This window comes from Rhodnius prolixus, unplaced genomic scaffold, assembly GCF_049639745.1.
Source record: "Rhodnius prolixus isolate KJV_2025 unplaced genomic scaffold, Rpr scaffold_5, whole genome shotgun sequence".
Lineage (NCBI taxonomy): Eukaryota > Metazoa > Arthropoda > Insecta > Hemiptera > Reduviidae > Rhodnius > Rhodnius prolixus.
In genome coordinates this window covers 14,304,156-14,327,483 of record NW_027411624.1, presented here as the reverse complement: position 1 = coordinate 14,327,483, position 23,328 = coordinate 14,304,156, and the positions used below count along the sequence as shown (strand labels likewise).

The 23,328-nt window shown below is 35.8% G+C and overlaps 1 protein-coding gene across 7 annotated transcripts in view; it reads left to right on the top strand.

Annotated features, from left to right (window-relative positions):
* Nucleotides 1–23,328, top strand: part of LOC141457874 (follistatin-related protein 5-like) — a 532,013-nt gene that overhangs the window by 442,362 nt on the left and 66,323 nt on the right. The gene's annotated exons all lie outside the window — the stretch shown is intronic.

The following is a 23,328-nucleotide window of genomic DNA, read 5'->3' as shown; positions in this document are numbered from 1 at the left end:
TCAAACAAACAACTGGTTGCTAAATATCTTCGCGAAAATGATATATCTCTTCGCGGGTATTGAAGTTACAAAGAGAACACATTTCAAGGTCGGAATCTCTCTCAAGCCAAGGTCTACCATTTAAATATAGTAACTCTCCCCCCAGCTTAAATAGCCAGCGAAGTTCAGAGTGGCTTAGATTCTTGGAGAAAGAGACCGTAACTTTATCCCGATGGTCCGAAATCAAGAGTCTATACAATAAAAACCGGTCGGATGCTACTGCACGATTTACAGACTCCACCAGACGAGACTTATTAATAGCATCTGGAAGTTGCAGAAGTTGTTTAGGACAATCAGAAGGGTCAACCAAAGAGAAATGAAAATCATATTGGTAACAGCTGGAGAGAGTGAGCCAATGTTTAAACCAATAGACCTTATTATTAATAATCTGGAGGGCAACAATTTTAGATAGGCGGTGATCAGGCAAGGAAAGAACTTTAATTAAATATTTTATGTGCAAATGAAGGGTATGGGATTCAAAAGGAGGCAACTCAGTCTCTATGGCTAGCATGTAAGAAGGTGATACTAATGGTAAACCATACAACTTCTTTATAAAAAATCTTTGAAATTTTTCTAAGATTTCATAAGATTGAAAGCCCCAAACTTGGGAGCCATAGCAGACTACTGCGCGTGAGACACTCTTAAAAACTTGTATTTTAGCATTTAATGGGATGTTGTTATTTGAAATAAATTTGGACCAGACCCTGTTTAGACCAAGTTTAGCCGAGGAGACTCTCTCTTCAAGATGGGGGATAAAGGAAAGGCGGGGAGTTAACATTACACCAAGGTACTTGTACCGGTTTACAATCTCAATTCTTTCGCCTTTGTAAAACCACTTCTCAGATGCCGCAAGTCTGCTTCCCTTACGAAAAATCATTATCTTTGACTTCTTAAGATTTACTTGTAAATTCCATTGGTCACAATAATTTGCTAAGATATTAATATTTCTCTGGAGACTGACTGGGTTATTAATATTTAGTATTTAATGAATTAATTTTGTAAGTAAATTTAATGACTTTTACATTATCATTCTATTGGTAACATTGGTTTATGGTTTTGATCAATTTAAATGCGACAATTGGAGATGCAATTGTGAAAAGGGGTTTTCGTCTAGCTAATAAATAGAAACTCTTGGGTTAATTAAGCAGATAAACTAGAGTATTCTATTGGTCGGGAAATGAACTTAGACAGCTAGCTAAATAATAACTATTCCTCAATAGCTATACATTCCCCTAAGGAACCCAGCGCAGTGACCATCCTCACCAATACCCCGAAGGCTGCCATTGAAATGGTGCGATATTGCTAGCATTATTATTGCAAACCCGGTATTATGGTATACTGTCTGCCCTTCAATTGTAAGAGAAATCTTCCCCTTTTTATATATTAAGCAAATATATAAACAGTTTTTGTAGCACAAAACCACAGTTTTGAAAATGGTATTACTTGAACTTAGTGTGTTAAGCATTAAGAAACTCTCTGGCACTTTGTTTAGCATTCTCTTCGTTCTGAATTATTCATAACGTTGGTTTATTTCAGCATGTCCGCAATTGATCCAAGTTAGAGCCCCTGAGAATATGACATACATACCACAGCCACTTCATCCAAACCACGCTATTACACGCGCATACCAACTGTATGCACCGCCTTATAGTTAGAGGTACTTGTAGTATTTGGTCACCAACTGTATAATACCGCAATAAGTATCTAATCTCTTAGCCAACTATTCTTGATTTTAATTTAGTTGAGTGCCACATCACGTCACTCTAGTTAATTACTTTCTCATGCCTATTAATTCAACACTTTTTTTTTGTTAGAAACAGAGAGAGATAGTGGTTATTTAAGTGAGAAAAAGAAATTATTTTCATCAAAAATGAAATAAATTCTTGAAATATTGTATTATTTCTTTTTTATCCTAATTAAAAAAATAATAAGAGTTCATTTTTCGACTTTTTACCAAAAGTCCGTCCAGTTAACGTCTGTACTTTGTGCAAATAGCATTAACTGCTTTTTTCTCATTTATTTACAGTCCACGATTTCCACAAAATATAAACAGTAGGCGCCACGATAGCCGAGCGGTTAGAGACGAGACCTGCAAAGCTAATACGAGGGTCGTTTGAAAAGTCCGTGCAAAAATAAAAACTACTTAATTTTTTGGGGTAAACCTTTTTTATTTTTCAACATAGTCTCCTTTTAGGCTTATACACTTCGTCCAACGCTGCTCTAGTTTGTTGATCCCTTCCGAATAATAGGATTTGTCCAAGTCTGAAAAATAGCAATTCGTTTCTGCAATCACCTCCTCGTTTGAATAAAATCTTTTTCCCGCCAGCCATTTCTTCATATTGGGGAACAAATAGTAGTCCGAGGGAGCCAAGTCTGGAGAATAGGGGGGATGTGAAACGAGTTGGAACCCTATTTCCATTAATTTTGCGACCACAACTGCTGAGGTGTGAGCTGGTACGTTGTCGTGAAGGAAAAGGACTTTTTTGTGGGCCAATTGTGGGCGTTTTTCTTGCAGCTCGGTTTTCAAACGGTCCAATAACGATGAATAATATGCACCTGTAATAGTTTTACCCTTTTCCAGATAGCCGATGAAGATTATTCCTTGTGAATCCCAAAAGACAGTCGCCATAATCTTTCCGGCCGAAGGAACGGTCTTCGCCTTTTTTGGCGCAGATTCCCCCTTGGTAACCCATTGTTTAGTTTGTTCTTTGGTCTCAGGAGTGTAGTGATGTATCCATGTTTCATCCACAGTGACGAAACGACGCTTAAAGTCCTGCGGATTCTTCTGGAACAGCTGCAAACCGTCCTTGCAACACTTCACACGATTTCGTTTTTGGTCAAGCGTGAGCAATCGCGGCACCCATCTTGCGTATAGCTTTGTCATGTCCAAATGTTGATGCAAAATATTATGTACCCGTTCATTCGAGATGCCCACAGCACTAGCAATCTCACGCACCTTCACTCTTCTGTCATCCATCACCATATCATGGATTTTATCAATGATTTCTGGAGTAGTAACCTCAACAGGGCGTCCAGAACGTTCAGCGTCACTTGTGCCCATATGGCCACTCCGAAAATTTTGAATCCACTTATAAACTGTTCTAATCGATGGTGCAGAGTTTATCAAGCTTCTCTTTAGTCTCCTGAGGCGTTTTGCCTTTCATAAAGTAGTGTTTAATCAACACACGAAATTCTTTTTCGTCCATTTTTTGAAAATCACTCGACTTCCTCGATTCAAACGAATGCCAAATTCAAAGAAATAGACCGATCTGGCTGAAACTTGGTGTGTGTTCTTCCAAGAGATGCTACTAACTAAACATAACCTCGATACGCGCCAGTAGTGCTATCTCTCTGACTTTGCACGGACTTTTCAAACGACCCTCGTATGTATTTCGATTATTCAAAATATAGTAAAAGGGTAAATGTTTTCACTTTTAAATTTCATTAAAGGAGCAGTAGATAGTGGTTTTCGATATATCGACTAATTGTTTATTAGAGAGTTCATAAAATAAGTTAACGTTAAATATTTCCAATATACCAATAAAAATTGTTCAGAAAATTGTTAAAAGTTAATAAAAATTGTGAAGTAGTAAGCATGAAATAACAATAATTACACCAGATTATTGTTTTAATTTTATTTATTAATATTTTTTTCTTGTTTTGAAAGTAATCTATTTCTTATCAAAACTAGAGCAATAAAAGATCTAGAACAAATTGCAAACAATGAAGGAGCTTGGCCAGATCGTAAAAAATATGGCCACTTTATAGTAGAAGGAATGTGGGCAATAAAACTAGTGCCAAGTGGATCTCAGTTGTCTTGGTGTTTTTTTTGCCTTTGCCTCTGCCATAATTTCTTCTTCTGTGCGGATATGAAATAAAACTGTTTGAGTAACAATGTCAAGAGGGAAAAGTGCATTTTGTTTTTAATCTTCTTACTTTATAAAAGCTGTTTCTTATAAAATTCATAATCTTATATTAGTAAGGCTTTTTTTGGCTGCTTACAACGTAACATGAACGAATGTTCTTTCGCCATTTTTTTGTAGGTTCTTTATATAAGTATGAACTTTCTACTAATTTCTTTAAATAAAGCAACGTTAAACCTTATTTTGTTTAAAAAAAGCTACTCATTCGGCTATAGACCAAGGCTTTCTACGGACGTGACGTAATTCGTCTAACGCGGGGGTCGCCAAACGTTTTTGAACATATATAATTTTTCGAAATCTCCATCGACCCCCGTAAAAGTAATTTTCAGTTAATTAAAAATAAAACTATCAATTAGGTACTGTGTTTTTACATTTATTTTATGATTTTAAACAATTATTAAAGTAATTTTACATTGTGTAACAATAGTTTTATGAAAAATATCTTAATGTTGAAATTTAAATACCTTAATATTTATTAAATAATAAGTAATTATAAATAAGTAAAGTAATTACAGTATTGCTTCTTAATTAATGAGATGGGTGAGCCTGGTGTTTCATTGCAAGGTTCGCTGTGTTGGGTTCGATATTGTTTTTCCTTCGACCCCCAAATCGACCCCCTATTTTTGTTCAATAAACTCCTGTGGGTCTATATAGACCACTTTGGCGACCTCTGGTCTAACGCAACACTATGGACGGAAAATCTAGGACTGTACATGGAGAGATTCATTAGCCTAATTGATCACGTAAAATATACATAGAAAATACACTTAAAGATCTGTCTTCCTCTTTTTTATTCTTTTATTTACAAATTTTCTCAATATTTGCAATTAGATGAACTCAAATACTTACGTGGCTGCTTTATGATTTACAATTATCCAACGACAATTCCATTATTTATCTTAAAGCTAGCCAAAACGTTTCAGCCGCCCTTGCAGAATTTGCTGGATGTAAATTTTCTGGTTTAGGATATCGGGAGTGTCTACTATGGAATATCTGTTAAATCTGGATTTTGCTAAGTCATGGACAAAAGTTATCTTCAGTTCCTGGCGTGGGCTTGAATTGTGATGTTTTAGAGATATAGAAAGGATCATCGTCTACATTTTAGGCGAAGAATTTTGAATTAGGCGGTTTGTATTCTATACATATTCCCGTTCTAGTCCTTACATCCAAATACTCGTAGTTGCAAGCACTGAAGTGGCAAGCCGTTCTTTTGTTCAGTAAAGTAAGGTTGTAGCAGTTGCCTATAGTCTAGCAAACAGAGTTTGGTATGCGGGTTTTCTCACGTAAGTTGTTTGCCCAAGAACATGCTAAGTTACAGAAAGCGGTCTGCGGATAGTTTAAGATAGTTAAATAGTACGAAAAGAGGCAAAGATCATTTTGTTGAAGGTTAATACCAGCATATGGAATTTGTGGGTATTTATCTTAATTCTCTGTTTCATGATCGAAGATGAGTTCGGAGGGAACGTTAAACAATCATTAACGGCATCATTATGATTTTTGCATCGCCAGTGTGAGTATAAATAGTTGTGTTGGGAAATTTTGTGGATGTAAGCTGCGTGTAATGAGCACAGAGAAGCTGTTACTCCAACCGGGATGTGGTAAATTCATTTGAGTTTAACATGGCAAGGCTGATCATATTGGCATATTTTTCCAGCTTGATGGTTACGGAATCTCTTCTCAAAACGCAAGAGGAAATAGTTATTAATATAATCGTTTCCTGTTCGTTCTCTTTCTTTCATTTCAGCACATCTCTACCATAATACTGAATTTTCTAAAAGCAACACAACTTTTTTTTTAGCCTTAGGCGATCTTTAAAACCTAAATTTAATTTTGGTGACACTCAATTTCGTAAATGGTACAAGAATTAAGGCTAATAACAGAAAGTAAATGTAAAGTTCAATTAAACCTCTCAAAAAAATCAATTAATACTTTTTTGTATGTATTTTTAATGATATTGAAAAACTATGTAAACTGAGAGAAGTTTATTATCAATAGTTAATAGCTTGAATAGTTAGTTTGCATTTAGCCCTCATTGCCCCAAAATGAGTAATTGGCTTCCAAGTTGGGTATTAGGGCCAAGCACTCTTATGTTTGCTGTTCACTTCCATTAGCGGACAGCCTAGTAGGTCAAATTTATTTCTACCCTAAAACTTAATTTATTCTTTTTCCTTATTTTTTTACTAGTAATGAAAAAAGTTGTTCTTTCGCTATTATTGTGCAACAATAAATTAATATGGTCGCTTTTATTTATTATAAATATTAAATACACGCATTTATTAAATTAAATGGAACAAACAATTGGAATCAAGTTAAGTATTTGAAATACTTAAGTTTATTTGAAGTACTTAAGTAATGTTGACTTCGAAAAATTATAAGTTTAATGCAATACGAGGTGTGGCTATTAAATAACGAGACTAGTGCTGTAAAACATTTTATTTTAAATTTATACATATTTAGTTATTATCACCTTCAATATACACCCCCTCCCCCATCCCTACAACGCTCCATACGGATTTTCCATTGTTCAAAACAGTGCTGGAAGTCTTTTTCTGTGAGCTCCTGCATGACGCATGCCGCTTTTTCTTTCACAGCTTCAACGGACTGAAATCGTGTTCCTTTTAATGTAGATTTGACTTTGGAGGCACAGATAAAAGTCACATGGGGCCAGGTCAGGCGAGTAAGGTGGATGGCCAAAAACTGGGATGTAGTACTTGGCTAGAAACGTCTTGACAGACAACACAGTATGAGCCGGCGCGTTGTCTTGATGGAGAACCCATGACTTGTTCTTTCACAAAGCGAGCCGTTTTAACGAAGTTGAGCAAGCACCTCACGGTAGTAATGTTGATTAAATATAATCGATGTTTACATCCGTTTTGGACGTGGAAGGGCGACCCGGGTGGTCATCATCTCTGACGTCTTCTCGGCCATCTTGGAAACGTTTGAACCACTCAAAAACTCTCGCACGTGATTAACATTCATCGCCATAAACTTCTTTTAATAAAAGATAAGTTTCAGTAGCGGTTTTACCAAGTTTCATGAGAAATTTCACGACAATTCGTTGCTCTACTACATGTGTAGTATCATGTTTTCGGCAAAACGAAACTAACATCTCTTACACAAACGACGGTTCCGGTCAGACAGATTTCTCTACAAACACGTGAGACGCAACAATCGAAAGAGAAGGCTTTACGCTGCACAGCTGTCGGTCGTTAGGATTTGGCGCGTGCATAGTTCTTCTGTAGCAGCATCAGTCTCGTTATGTAATAGCCACACCTCGTATATTCAAAGTTTCCTTAACTTTAGTTTTGATGGTGCTTTAGTCGAACATTTCGGGTAGATTAGATTAGATTTTCGGGACGGTACCTATGTCCCACAGTACCGCAGCCAAAATAGGCTTATTGTGTCCTTACACTTTGGATCTAGAAGACGAAAAGAGGTGGAGGACTAGTTCTTTTTACGTTACTATCTCCTTTTGTCTCAAAGATCCAAAGGTTCATAGAGCAATTACTTGATTGCAACGCAATCGAACAGCCAGTGAGAGGCCGTTTCCTCCTCATCCTGCACAACGGTTCTGTTGGGATACCCGCAGGGACGCCAAGTACCCTGAAGAAGTGGTGGCTAATCAACTTCCCCCCACGGGGCCCACATTTGGGGTAAATCGTTTATTTATTTTTCCCTGATAGAAAAACAATGTGAAAATGTAGAGGTACGTTCTTTTTTTTATTCTTTGAATCTTCTGTTTAGATTTTCCCGTTTAAGACTGGTATGTTTTTTTTATATATGGGGAAGAAATAAACTGAACGAAGCAAATTTTCTGCCAGTAACAAACTGTATTTAGAATTATCCCAGGCATTGTACAAACGACATACTTCAAGATTATTCAAGTCTTTTTGCGCTAATTTCAAACTAGCTGCTGGTAAAGTTGCAGATCCTCCACCATTCTCAAGTTCTCTTATACATTTTTCAAATGTTTTTGATTCACTCACATCAGAACATAAAGTGTCATTGCAATCCTCATGTTCGCCATTTATCATCTCGACACATTCCACATCATCCTCCTTGGCGTCCAGGGGTTTCCCGATTTTCTTTCTTCTGAAGAGAGTAATTAATCTTACAGATGATTTAGGGAATGTTAGCGCTGGATAACTACATTCCTCAGGTAGTTGAGAGTGTTTCATCGTCAATTATTGTCATTGTTACCAATAATGCATCTAGCGTTGGTGCGAGGTGTGGCTTATTAAATAACGAGACTATTGCCGTAAAACATTTTATTTTAAATTTAAGAATAGTATGTGAATTCCTGGCTAGAAATTGCCAAGAAAGAGACCTAGGCGCTTTACACAATCTGTGGCGATAAGGAGAGCGCTGTTTAGGTAAAACAATAGTTTTGTCATTAGAAGAATAGCATTTATTTATCAGACATCTTAAAAATGGGAGAAAACGATCGAAGCCGAAAAAAAGATGTCCATCGTGAATCATCACGAAAAAAGATTACTAAATAAATAAATGAGACGCGACCAAAATTTGAGGCCTGAAATTATTTCAATGAACTGTCCGATATTAAGACAATAACTGTATCCGTTTCTAGACAATATGCTGTAAAGTCTCCTAGCAAAATTTAAATCCAGGGACAGCCCCAGCTGTCTTGAAAAGATTACCGATGTTCCCTGTACCCGAACAAGTCACTGAGCCTTTTTTTTTTTGTTTACTATTCTGCTCACGCAACCCCCGCTAAGACTGTTACTCACAACGACTCTAAAAACTTTCTTTTTTTGTACGTATTTTCTGGAACCTTTACAGCAGATTTATTTCTAGTGAAAACTCTCATTTCTAAAATCTGATAAAAATGCAATAAATCTTGCCCAGAAGAGAAGTTCAAAGAAAAAAATAAAATAAAATATTTATTTAGTAAAAGATTCTCCTTTTCCACGGGCATTTCATAAAACAAGAGAAACCTTTTGCAAATTTACATAAGAAAAAGGCAGTAGTCCCTCACTCGTTATTATTGCTCATCTTAACCGCAAAAAAAGCAACACGAAATTCATTTCCCTTTTATTATTATTATTATTTTTTTTTTTTAAAGGTAGAATTTATTTTATTTATATACCATTTGTCCTTTTTTCAATTTTCTTTATTTTCTTAATGATCTAATTTTATTTCTCATACTTTTCTTTATTTTTATTTTCATCACCTTTATTCATTTCTTTTGCATACACAGTACCAGTTTCTTCTTGCTTTGTCCAATCAAATAAATATTCGATGGGCATACCCACAGATATAGCCATAACTTTTTAAAAAATTAATCGATTTTTTTTTTTTTGCATTCACTTTTTCTCCCAATTGATTTTGAAAGTTATACGAGGCGTGGCTATTAAATAACGAGACTGTTGCTGCTACAGAAGAACTATGTATGCGCCAAATCCTAACGATAGCTGTCTGACCGGAACCATCGTTTGTGTAACAGGTGTTAGTTTCGTTTTGCCGAAAACATGTTACTACACATGTAGTAGAGCAACGAAGTGTCGGTGAAATTTCACATCAAAACTTGGTAAAACCGCTACTTAAACTTATCTTTTATTAAAAGAAGTTTATGGCGATGAATGTTTATCACGTGCGCGGGTTTTTGAGTGGTTCAAGCGTTTCCTAGATGGCTGAGAAGACGTAGGAAATGATGACCGCCCGGGTCGCCCTTCCAAAATGGATGAAAATATCGATTATAATTAATCAACAATACTACCGTTGAGGTGCTTGCTCAACTCCGTGAAACAGTAAGGAAAAACGACTCGCTTGTCTGTCAAGACGTTTCTAGCCAAGTACAACATCCCAGTTTTAGGCTATCTGCCTTATTCGCCTGACCTGGCCCCATGTGACTTTTATCTGTTCCCTAAAGTCAAATCTGTATTAAAAGGAACACGATTTCAGTCCGTTGTGAAAGAAAAAGCGGGCACGCGTCATGCAGGAGCTCACAGAAAAAGTCTTCCAGCATTGTTTCGAACAATGGTAAATCCGTATGGAGCGTTGTAGGGATAGGGGAGGGATATATATTGAAGTGATAATAACTAAATATGTTTAAATTTAAAATAAAATGTTTTACAGCAATAGTCCCGTTATTTAATAAGCCACACCTCATACCAACGCTAGATACATTATTGGTAACAATGACAATAATTGACGATAAAACACACAACTACCTGAGGAATGTAGTTACCCAGCGCTAACATTCCCTAAATCATCTGTAAGAATTATTACTCTCTTCAGAAGAAAGAAAATCGGGAAACCACTGGACGCCAAGGAGGATGATGTGGAATGTGTCGAGATGATAAATGGCGAACATGAGAATTGCAATGACACTTTATGTTCTGATGTAAGTGAATCAAAAACATTTGCAAAATGTATAAGAGAACTTAAGAATGGTAGAGGATCTGCAATTTTACCAGCAGCTGGTTTGGAATTAGCGCAAGAAGACATCAATAATCTTGAAGTATGTCGCTTGTACATTGCCTGGGATAATTCTAAATACAGTTTGTCCCTGGCAGAAAATTTGCTTCTTTGAGTTTATTTCTTCCCTATTCTATAAATCTTACCGACCTGTGACCTGAATAGTTAGTTTAATTACAAATTTAGTGGAGGCTGTTCTCAAAGAGATTTTTTTAAAAAATAACTTTTGGACGTTACTTCTTCTAAAGTTTTACTTTTAGAAAAGACACAATACGGGCTTTATTTAAAACTTAAGTTTTTCAAACGAATTTAAATCCTTTTTGCAATTAACTATCTTTGTCTCTGCATCCGCATCATCTTAATTTAATCGTAATTGAAAGAAGGTGTCTTTGTTTTGTTTAGAGAGATTAAAAATACTGGTCTATAAGGTTGATGGATTGAAATTTATTTACGTTAACTTCACTGTCATTGTGTTACTATTTTTGGTCTCCTTTGTAATGAAAGTATTTAATGGGATAGGCAATGAGTCCCCAATCTTATGCCTACCGCTTACGTTTGCACTTTTTCCCAACATTCATGTAATACTCCTAACAATCATTAATGTTATATGAATACTTACCATTTCATACATAATTTTTTAACTTTTAACAGTAATAAATATATATTTTTATTCTATTTTTGTGTAAGAAATAGCTATTATCTTACTTATTCCGTTACCCTATGAGTACCTGGCAGGCTGTGAACCACCCAACCCCAAGTAACCATGGCTCCAATATTGACTTCAGTCATTCCTGTGGCATCCATCCTTCAGACATGGATTTAGAGGATGCTCAGGCATTCTGGGATAATCTTACTTCCTATCGTCATTCTCGTTCTGCAAACATCTTCTACAATGTATTCTGAGGACCTACTCCCTTCGTCCATCTCTCATCAAGAGATGGAGAAGCGTGAGATTTAGTACTTGTGCACCATCTCTGTAGACCTGCTCCTAGGGGCTGTTGAACAGCAGTGGTCCAGGGTAAGGAAGTAGAGATAAGATTTTTGCCTTCCTCGCAAAAATTGTTGCAGAAGATTAAATTAGTTTCGGAGAGGCCAAAATACCAAGCGTACTGTGTACTGAAAGATTTGATGTGGCTTCCTTAAGTTCAACAAAGCTATCCGAATGCGAGTGAAAACGTTAGATGATGAGCTAGACTTCGCACTTGCAAGCAGAACCCAGGGAATTGCGAACACCTTTGTAAGCCATGTTTTTGGGCATTGTTAACCCTTTTGTTAAGCTAGAATTATCTCTTGGACGCTAAGGGTCCCCCAAAAGAGGCTGATTCACACCTTATAAGAGGACGGTTGCAGCATGGTAAACTTTTATGATTTATACCCATCTCATACCCGGCTCTTCTATTACAAAGGTTGTTAGGCTTCGATTATATTTTACTGTAAATTATTTTACAATAATATTAATTAGTAGATATTATTTTGTTTAAAAGTTTGTTTTTTTTTAATCTTTTATTGAAATTTGCGGCTGCAACGGTTGTTGCAACAAGCAAATGTGATGTAAAATACGGTCTTGATTGAAGATTGGCGAAGGCACCCAGTGGCGACACTCTATTAACGTGATCAGATCACTATACTGTTATGAGGAGAGTAGTTCACGGGGCCATCTTCTCTTCAATCTCCTTGGAGGATTACCCTGGTAATGTGGAAGAAGATAAATGTTCAATTAAAGAATTAGGATGAGCTGCTGTAAAGGAATGAAATTTTAAGAAACGAGTTTTAGTAAGGTCGTTAATGAAAGGGATTTTGTGGTTAGAAATGTAGAACGGAGCGTTAAGAAGTTTTCGAAGAATTTTTTGCCTGTAATGTCTGGAGGCGTAGTGAGTTGGAACGCTTATTCGATCCCCATACTTCGATGCCGTATGACCAAATAGGCCACAGTATTAGTAGATACATCAGTCTTTTGTTATATAGGTCAAGTTTCGAACGTTTGTCAAGTAGTCTGGCGAGAAGTTTGTAACCTTGGTTAGTTTCTTGTCTTTTCAGTTTAGTATGGTGTTTAAAAGTTAAAATGAAAAGTTAATTAGAAACCTCTTTTAGATCTTGTTATTAGAAAACCAATTCAGTACACTGAACATTACTTTTATCACTACTTAAGTCATAAATTTATCTGTAGCCGTCAAATTTGGTAGTAAACGTTGTCTGGGAACTTGAAAATGCCTGCTCTTAAAATCCTTCTATAATCATGAATTTTATTTTGTATTTATATTGGACTACAAACTTGACAAGTGTACCAACTTGAAACTTTAAATTGTGACTGTATTGGGTGTTTTTTTACTCTTCAGTCAATGATGTTTAGGTATGAAGTTAAGATTAAAATATGTTTTTATAAATTTAAATGTACCATACATCCCATATATAGAGCAATTTCTTAGCGTTTATAATCTTAGTTATAACTTTTTTATTACTTCTTATTTTATGGCAATGCAAAGTTTATAGGGAAGCATAAACAATGTCATATAAATTCCTCTAAATAAATTACTTTTTAAGGAAGCAATGTCAATCCTACGAATAATTTAACCATTGCTCGAGTAATATTAATGGAGTATAGAACCTTGAACGCTTTTCAATCTTAAATCTTTTTTCCTTATTGAAGGACTATGTTTTTCTTACGTTTCCGGTGCATTGCTCTCAATAATACTAGAACTGCACTCATCCATGGTCAATTAATACCAGACGCTGAGTGCTAACTCGTAAAATAGTAAAGAGAGTAAAAAGTGAACAAAAAAAACACCTGATTTTTTGTTGATGCAATTGACGTTATCAAATTGCTTTTATTCAAGATTTTAATATTAAAAATATTCATCGTAATAAAAAGATTTTATTGAAGGAAGTATAATTTCACAGCTTCGCAAAAAGCCAATGAAATCCGTATTCTCTAGGAATAATAACAATAGATAAGTCTAATATACAGAGTTATTTCTCACTTTAACAGAATTCCTTTGGTGAAAACTTGTGGTGGATACAGAAAACTTGGAAAAATCTGTTCATTCGCAATTCCTGTGGACTAATTTTATTGCAACTCGTAATTTTGGTCACTAGCTGGAACAATAAATAAATTCTTTGGTGGAAATTTCGAGAAAAATGTAAAGAAAACTGAAAAACGTTTTTGAGAGGACCAGATAAGTGAACTTGCAAAAAAAGGAATTATCTTTTTGGTAAGGAAACTGTGTGCCTTGCTACAGTGCTGCTAAATTTAAGACTTCTAGAAACTCACTTAACCTTTAATCTTTTAATAGCCAAGATGATTTGGTCCGGGAAAGATAGGTTGTACATTATTATTCTCTATTTGCAAAAAGACATTCTGACTGTAGTCCTGGGGAAAGCTACAGGGGGTTTGGTGAAAGGTGGAAGCTGGAGCATTAGAAGCGTTTTGACGCTTGCTTCATTGCTGATAGACGGAACAGGTGGATGGCTCGCGAATCTGGGCCTTTCATTTGGCCACAGGTTCTTTTTGGTTCACTGTAGTAAGAAAGAAATGGAGTGCCAGTACGAATACTATAACCTCCAGCATAATAATTACAAAAATTGTACACAATATAAATCATAAAATTGAATAATGAGGCAAAAAATCATGAAAAAAACCTCAGCTGATGGGAAAGTTCTACCTCTGGGAGTCCTTAACTCTCCTGTGCCTGTGCACCGTGTCCAAACTATAGTTCCCTATTTGCCTGCATAGGTAGTTGTGACTTAATACACACTTACTGAAAAATGCAGTAGCGAGGTACATGATGTAGTGTTCTACATAGTCCATGTTGGTGTTAGAGTGTAAGTTTATAATACGGGTGTAACGGGGGGAAGTTGTAACAAGCCTGAGGAATTTATTCTGGATGATCTGCAGCGAGGAGATATTGGATCGACACGCCAAACTCCAAGAGGGACAAGAAAGAAAGAAAGAAAGACCTATCCCACTACCTTGTACAGGAGGAGTTTATTCTCTGGAGACAGTTTAGAGTCCCTGCAGAACAGCGGGAATGGCACTCGAATGGCTGCCTTACCTTTATTGACTCTATCCTTTATGTGGGGGGGTAAAGGTCAGCCCACGATCCAGTAATACCCCCCAAGGTACCTGATAGTGGCATCCCACGGCACAATCCGTCCCCCGAAGTGGACATGTCGATACAAGATCGGCCTGCGCTTAGTGAAAAGGACAGCCTCTGTTTTTTAAGGGGTTAATTTTTATTTTCCACTTGGTGAAAAATCGGTCCATACATGACATGGCCCTAAGTAAGCCTGTTCACTATCGAAGCATAGACAGCGACATCATCAGCATACAAGGCCAGTCGAACATCCTTTGGTCGAGGCATTGGGTTAAAGTAAATAAGAAAAAAGACAATTATTGAGCCTATTATTGAGCCCTGAGTCACTCCAGCGGTTGCTTCATGAGGAAGAGATAAGGATGAATTTAATGAGACGCGAAACTTTCTATTATTTAAGTAAGAGTGAATAAGTTTAGTAATGTAAGAAGGGAAGTTATATTCAATCAATCTGTCCATTATTCCAACGTGCCAGACAGTGTCAAATGCCTTGTGGATGTCCATCAGAATCATGCCACTGTGCTTGCGTTGAGTAAAGGCCTCGGTGACATCGTTTTCAACTATGGCTAGTTGGGCGGGGTTCACTGTAAAAGATGAAAAAGAATTGGTATAATAATTCTTTATAAAACTAATTAAATGTAACTATATTTGTTCATGTTATTTAAACAATTCCACCACTTTTAGGTGTTTTAGTTCTATTATACTAATATTGTCAGTTCCAAAGCGCAAAAATATTATTACTACAAAAATCCAATTAAGACTGTTGAAAGAAATAAACTTTAACACCCTTTTTAGACCGCAACTCTTCTTTTAGGTCTTCTTTATTATTAAGAAGTACAAAACACAAAGAGCAGGAAAATGGTGCTTGCAATTAATTAAAGAGTAATGCCGTCAGAAATGTAAGAAAGTAAAACAAATAAAGATTCTGAAACCTAAAAGAAAAAAATTAGGTCATGGTAGGGATGCATTTTTAAGAGAAACAGTAACCATAAACAAAATTTTCTTTTATTATGAAAACACCGAAAATGTTATTGGAGGCTGTGTTTAAATTACATCTGTTTTATTATTCATATCATCTACTATCTCTTAATTTATTTCTTTGATTTTTTTAAGGTATGTCCTACTCAGCCAACTTGGACCAAAACTTTGGGTGTACAAAGTAACATTCAATCGTATTCAGTATTATAAACTCAGATGCATAATTGCAGCGCTTAGTTTTTTGTGACTGGAGCACATTTTCTGTTACAGGACATTAAAATTAGATTCTATTTCTAAAAGGATTAGCCTTGTGGGAGCAACACGATCTTGACTTCCTTAATATCAAACTTAAAGATAACAGTAGAATCTTTATACTAATTTCTCGGGAGCAGCTGCGGAGGAAAACGTGGTCAACCTTATTATTTACTAAATATATATCAAAATGAACTTGATAGAAATTATGCACTGAAACGGAAATGCATTTTCTAATGCACGGACAGATTAGAAGGTCGCTTAATGTTGCTAAGAACCTCTCGAAAAAACATTTAACTATATGTGATAGCTATTGAGATGAGTAATCAGTATAACTAGTTTAGGGAAAACAAAAAACCGCTTGAACAATACATATACATAATTCTGAAAATACGGTGAGGCTATTAAATAACGAGACTGATGCTGCTACAGAACTATGCATGCGCCAAATCCTAACGACCGACAGCTGGGCAATGTAAAGCTTTCTCTTTCGATTGCAGCGTCTCACGTGTTTGTAGAGAAATCTGTCTGACCCGGAACCGTCGTTTGTGTAAGAGGTGTTAGTTTCGTTTTGCCGAAAACATTATACACATGTAGTAGAGCAACGAATTGTCGTGAAATTTCACATGAAACTGGGTAAAACCGCTACTGAAACTTATCTTTTATAAAAAGAAGTTTATGGCGATGAATGTTAATCAACTGCGCGAGTTTTTGAGTGGTTCAAGCGTTTCCAAGATGGCCGAGAAGATGTCGGAGATGATGACCGCCCGAGATGAAAATATCGATTATAATTAATCCAACATTACTACCGTGAGGTGCTTGCTCAACTCCGTGAAAGAGTAAGGAAAAAACAACCCAATTTTTGGAAGAACCAAGTCATGGGTTCTCCATCAAGACAACGCGCCGGCTCATACTGCATTGTCTGTCAAGACGTTTCTAGCCAAGTACAACATCTTAATTTTAGGCCATCCGCTTTATTCGCCTGATCTGATCCCATATGACTTTTATCTGTTCCCTAAAGTCAAATCTGCATTAAAAGGAACACGATTTCAGTCCGTTGAAGCTGTGAAAGAAAAAGCGGGCACGCGTCATACGGGAGCTCACAGAAAAAGACTTCCAGCACTGTTTCGAACAATGGTAAATTCGCATGGAGCGTTGTAGGGATAGGGGAGGGGTGTATATTGAAGGTGATAATAACTAAATATGTAGAAATTTAAAATAAAATGTTTTACAGCAATAGTCTCGTTATTTAATGGCCACACCTCGTACGCACCAATAAAGATGTAACATTGATTAAAGGATTTCAACTTAAACATGAATAAAAGAAGCGGATATAACCTCAAAAAGTAGCTTGAGCTATTAATCGTTTGCCATTGAGTACACCCTCAATTAGATAGATTTACGGGGTCTTCTGCAATAGTTGAGACAGCGTTTTACAGGCGATAAACCTGTAAAAAAGAAGGTGTTTTCTAGTCAGAGCGCTGACTTCTACGAGTAACTACCAGCTGTGCTAATAAATGTTATTTTCCAATGAAATCGTTTCAAGTAGCATTTATTGATTGAACCAAATGGGTGCAGTGAGCGAAGATTAAAGTGAATCGTTTCTTTAAAGTGGCATCCGGAAAATTTCGCACGATTACCACACTTCCACTTATTGATAGATATGTGCCCAAAAGCGATACTTCTTAACAGCCATTAGTTTTATCTCAAGAAAGAAATTGTTTTTCTTACGATAATAACTCATAGAAACGGGATACATTAACTAATTAACCCAAAAGCAATCATGTCTCAAACGCAGAGGTAAATTAAATCTTGATTAAAACAAAGAATAACTCCAATATTGTCCAATATTCTGAGAGTTCGTCAAGCCTTATTTTAGGGTAACAACTTTGGTACCTTATTGTAGGCCAAAATGATCCTTTTCGGTCAATGATCTTTTACCGTTTATATTAATCTTTCTATCTCTCTTAATTCTTAGTGAATTATTTTCAAAGACTATTCTGTGTAAACTGCAGTAAATAGTATAATGGTAAATTCACTGTTATAACCCCACCATAAAGCTTCTCTGAAGGGTGAATAACCTGGGCATACACCCGAATAATGCATTAGCCGATAATAATAACTGTCAGAGAGCCCTGATACTTGATGGCACAAGAGAAGAGCAAATATTCTGAATTTATAACGTACAAAATGTCGAATGAAATGAAACCCGAATTGCCTTTCACACGAAAAATCTATGGACACTTCCATAAACCAATTTAAAGTTGATAAAATTATTTTGATATATTGTAATACACTAATTATTTGAAGTTAGCCAATATGAATTCTAATTACTATTGTTGTTAGCCTACATGTTATTAATTCAATCTGTGTTTCTGTAATTCCAAACAAAGATTTGGTTATCCACCTCGGCTTACTCTCAATAAATCGTTTTTACGTGCGACTACTTCTCCAGAATAAAATAGACAATCTTTATTTTTATTCTGATTTTATGTAAATCCTACTGTTGACATAGACAAGTTTAAGACTGGCGGATTGAGACTGTTAGTTAGATTGTTTCTCTTGCTATGCAGTCGTCGTGTCAGCTTGATCATTGTCAGTTGCCATTGTCACACCATTAGTTCGTTTGTGATACTCCAAGTTGGAAGCTGCTTCTAGAATAGTATGACGCCTTGTTTTCTTATGAGAAAAGCTGACTGAAGCGAAGCCATTCTTCCAATCTTTTATTTCATGAAGCTTCATCTAAGTTCAGTTCATTACACTAGGATAGTTTTGAGCATATTTTTTTTCGATATTTCCCTTAATTATTTAATCTTCAATATAGTTTATTTAATAGGTTTTTCCGAAAGTTATTAGCAATTGGTGCGTTTTAAATCACCCTGTATATAACATTTATAAAATGTATTATTCTTTGAAAATGGTTCGTCTAACAGACTTGAGTGAATGTTACTTTGGGAGATGTAGTTGAAATCTGTAGCGAGAAGGATTTGGAAGACCAGGTTTATGATTTGTATTTGTTGACCTTTGTTCTCCACTTGAAGAGCTTGGTGCAAAAAGGAGTTATCTACAGTTTTTTAAAATTTTTAGTAGGGACAAAAAACTAAATATGCTTTAAGATGTATTCCTTATGTTGTGTCTGCTGTAAGGATTAGTTAATATATTGTGATGGGGGTCATTTGAGGCTCAATTTGAACTTTCTAGGGCATTTTTTAAGCTTGCTATAAGCAAAAGTTATTCTTTTATTGCACCAAAATCATAATTTTCAGTAAAACTTGAGTACATATTAAGTACTTTAGTCAACAGATTTCTTGTTTTTGAGCTTTTAAGTGGCATTTTGTGTCTTGTCGAAGCGAATGTTAGATATATTATTATGCCTGTCAAAAAAAAAAAATAATAATATCTACCTAATATAAACATTAAATAAACCTAATATAAAAATTTGTGTTTGGTTGATGGCGTCATCTTTTCTGTTTGGAGCAATAGAAAGTTATCTGCAGTAGAAAACTCACATTTTTGCTCCAAATCTAACCTAGGTTAGAGAATAAGTAATAATAAACGAGTCTGCATAAAGACTCGTTTATGCACCAAAAGATGTAGAATTTAACATACAATAGGGGGCGCCACTAAACACATTTTCTGAAAAAAAAAATGTAGATAACTCCTTTTTGCACCAAGCTCTTCAATTCTGAGTTAGCTAAGGATGTTGAGATGTTCCAGGTAGCAAACCATGATGGATAAGGAAGAATTAGTAAAGAGCAAATTAGAAAAAGCAAGAAAAAGAAGTAGAAGGCTATTGCAAGGATTTAATTAATGCTCTCCCCAAATTAGGAGTGTATCAGTATTCAGAAAATAACTAAGAACTTAACCAAAACTTAGTAGATGGTTAAACAGGAGGCTAGTTTTGGGTTTCTCATTTAAAACCCTTAATAAAAGCATACAAAAAGGGCTTGAAATTCTCAAAGGTTTCTAGCGATTGGAAATTTAAATAATAATAATAATGAATTTACATATCCCATGTGAATTAGAACTGACACAGATCTGGTAGATCAAATCTAAGAGTAGACGCCTTGATAACTGATTGCAATAAAACTCACAAATTGATCTAAGCACCTAAGTTATACGAGTAAAGTACCTATTATATGAGTTTAACAGTTTATAGAAGTTAAATTGCAGTTATAACTGTTCAACTGCAGCATTTAATTGCTTAACTGTGCATAATTTTTTATTTTAGGTTATTTCAACTTTGAGAAAATGAGTTTTTAATATTTCAATTCTTTTAGTTAGGCAAAGGGTTATTAAAATTATAAAGTAAATAAAATTCGAACTTCTATAAGATCGAGTAAGTACATTTCTGAACCCATAAACCTGAAAGTACTTGTTCTCGAAAATAAGTATGGGCAATAAAATATATAATAATTGATCTTCAGTTTCATCAGTGCCTATATAATCTATTTGTTGAAATATAATCACAGCTGATTGCATTTAGAGTAGGTACTTAAATAAAATTGCAAGTTAATATTCACAATTATTGTGATAATAATAATAATATTGCAATAACCATTTAATTAAAATCTAAAATTTGACTTAATTTCCAGTGAAAATAAAGTACTTACTTGTGGAGATGTTCTGGATTAAGTCACGTACCGGGTTTATGTAGACGGTTACAAGGGTTGTACAATCTCAGCGATAAGTGACAAGACTAGGGAAGTGGTTGCCATCAAATGTTAGAAGAGAGGGCAGAGTAAATGAGTGTACAAGTTAGGGGTAGAGAAAATGGTTAGGTAAGCCATTTTACTTGGAATTGGTATAACGTGCTTTAGATAAAACTTTAAATCCAAAGATGGGAGTTTTGTGCGCTTAGGATTTTGACTAGTTACAGATGCTGTGAACAATTTTCAGGATGTTATTAATATTATATTCAGGATGGTCTAGTTACTGGTGAGGTTCTTGCTTAATCTGGTACCTGTAACGATGCTGTGCACATTTGGCCCAAAATCTCTGTAAATGAATATAAAAAGTACCAAAATGAATTTGAAATTCCTAAAAGACTAGTTTCTACACTTGTAAGAAAAAATGTTTAAAAAAAAAAAGCTGGTGTAACACTTTCACAAATTTTTCCTTACCGCACTCTACGTAATTCAATTTTCTGGCAGCTTCGAATTCATACTGAAAAAGATAGTTGATTTTTCCGCTAAAGTAAAATTACACCGAAGAAGTAAGTGTGACGACACAGATTTCTCAAATCTCCATTAAAATTTGCTTCTGGAGTCGTCATCTTCGTAGATTCATAAGTGGCGTGAACTTACTATAGCTTCGGTCAAACGACAATTGGCATCCAACGATGTAGAGCTGTTATGGTAGAACTGTCAGCGGCTGAAAGATTGTGAACCAGCTAAGGTGATGTCTGAGGGAAAAGAAGGTTGGTAGAAAACAACAAATACCTACCACTCAAGAATTAGAAATGGCATAAAGTATACATAGGGAGCATATTGAAAGAAGTGAAAAGACGTCAGGTATTGGACAAAAAAAGCAGTGGTCTTCTTTTGTTGCGGCCTGCTGGTGGTCGGCTGTCATTCCTGATCTACTTGTAAAGTGGTGAGGCATGGCCTGCTTAAGACTAACTGCAACTTTTTCTTGAGAATCACTATAGGAATTGGAGTAGTAGATAGCACTGTAGTGTTCCACTTCAACGTCTGCATGGTCTTTGCTAAAGTTAGAGACTCTACCTGATGGGTTTATATAATTTTTTATTAGTAACTACAATGTATAGGTCTGCTCGATACTGAATATTTTTCAAGAAAAGATAAAGAATTCGAATCTTTCATTTCCATCTACCTTCTTCACTACAGTGGTCCACATTACTTAGAGAATCTCGAAGAGTGTTGGTAATTCTGGCCACAATTAGGTAAGGCCATGTTTGGTGTGTTATTTTTTATGGTTCAGAATAGAGTACCCACAAGGTAGTGTTGGATGGTAGGATGATTGTGATGTTGAGGCATGTATTTGGTTAGATGCCTGAAATATCTCCAAGATTAACAATTTAATACAGAACTTTCAGACAAATTAAGAGACTTGTTACAAAAACAGTATGGCTGAATGCACAAAATAGAAATTTCAAAAAAAAACTGCATACAAGTGCGCTCTCAGAAAGAACAAAATGTATATTAATCTATTTAAACAGAGGTTTAAAAAAATATATTTAGCTACTTAAATTTTCAGAATTAGTTACAACAAGGCTATGGCTTGCCTTCTCACAGGGTCTCATTAATACTACATCTTGGAATCGTCTCACCAGCTAACAATGAATAATAATGAGACTGGGCTATCCAGGAGCCCGTTAAGAATTTAGTATGAAGCAGAGATCGCAGGCTCGTTCATGCTGGGTCAAACATTCATTCTCCATCACTGTCTACCTAATTGCTTCATCCATCTAGTTCTACACATATGTGTGTAGCACTCGTTCACTTTCATGAATACATAATCAAAATTTATTGGTCAGTTTTAAGAAGAGATGAAAACTAAAAGTTCTAAATTGTAGAAGATTTATTGTTGAATGCATCAAAGAGAAGTGATGAAAGAAATGAAATCAAATGAAATCTAGAAACCCTCATATTTTCATAAAATGAAGATGTCAGACCACAGTAGCCGAGCGGTTAGAGGTGTATTGTTATACTGGGTTCGATTCCCCGGTCTTAGGCCTTGGATTTTATTTAATGGTTAATAAAAGGAATTTGCAGTAAAAGTACATTTGCTTGCCGCCTCCATCCACTACACCTAATTTGATAGTTGGACGTAAAGCCCGTCTGAAAAAAAATAGGCAATTACTTTACTTATACTTTTAATGTAAAAGGCTTTATTTGAACTGTAAAAAGATTAGAAATTAAGTCTGAAATAATTCAATACAGAGCTGATAATGCCACAAATGCGGCGGTAATTGCGCTTGATTCTTACTCAAGATGGTCTGCTACTTAAATACAAGCAGATATAGCGCAAGAACTCTCGGACGGTCTTAAATACTAGGTGTGGCTATTAAATAACAAGACTATTTGCTGCATAAAACAATTTATTTTAAATTTATACATAATTAGATATTATCACCTTCAATATACACCACTCCCCTATCCCTAAAACGCTCCATGCGAATTTACCATTGTTCGAAACAGTGCTGGAAGTCTTTTTCTGAGAGCTCCTGCATGACGCGTGCCGCTTTTTCTTTCACAGCTTCAACGGACTGAAATCGTGTTCCTTTTAATGCAGACCTTGACTTTGGGGAACAGATAAAAGTCACATGGGGCCAGGTCAGGCAAATGAGGCGGATGGCCTAAAACAGGGATGTTGTACTTGGAGCTAGGAACGTCTTGACAGACAATGCAGTGTGGGCCGGCGCGTTGCCCTAATGGAGAACCCATGATTTGTTTTTCCACAAATTGGGTTGTTTTTTCCTTACTTTTTCACGGAGTTGAGCAAGCACCTCACGGTAGTAATGATGATTAATTATAATCGATATTTAATCCGTTTTGGACGTGGAAGGGCGACCCCGGGCGGTCATCATCTCCGACGTCATCTCGGCCATCTTGGAAACGCTTGAACCACTCAAAAACTTGCGCACG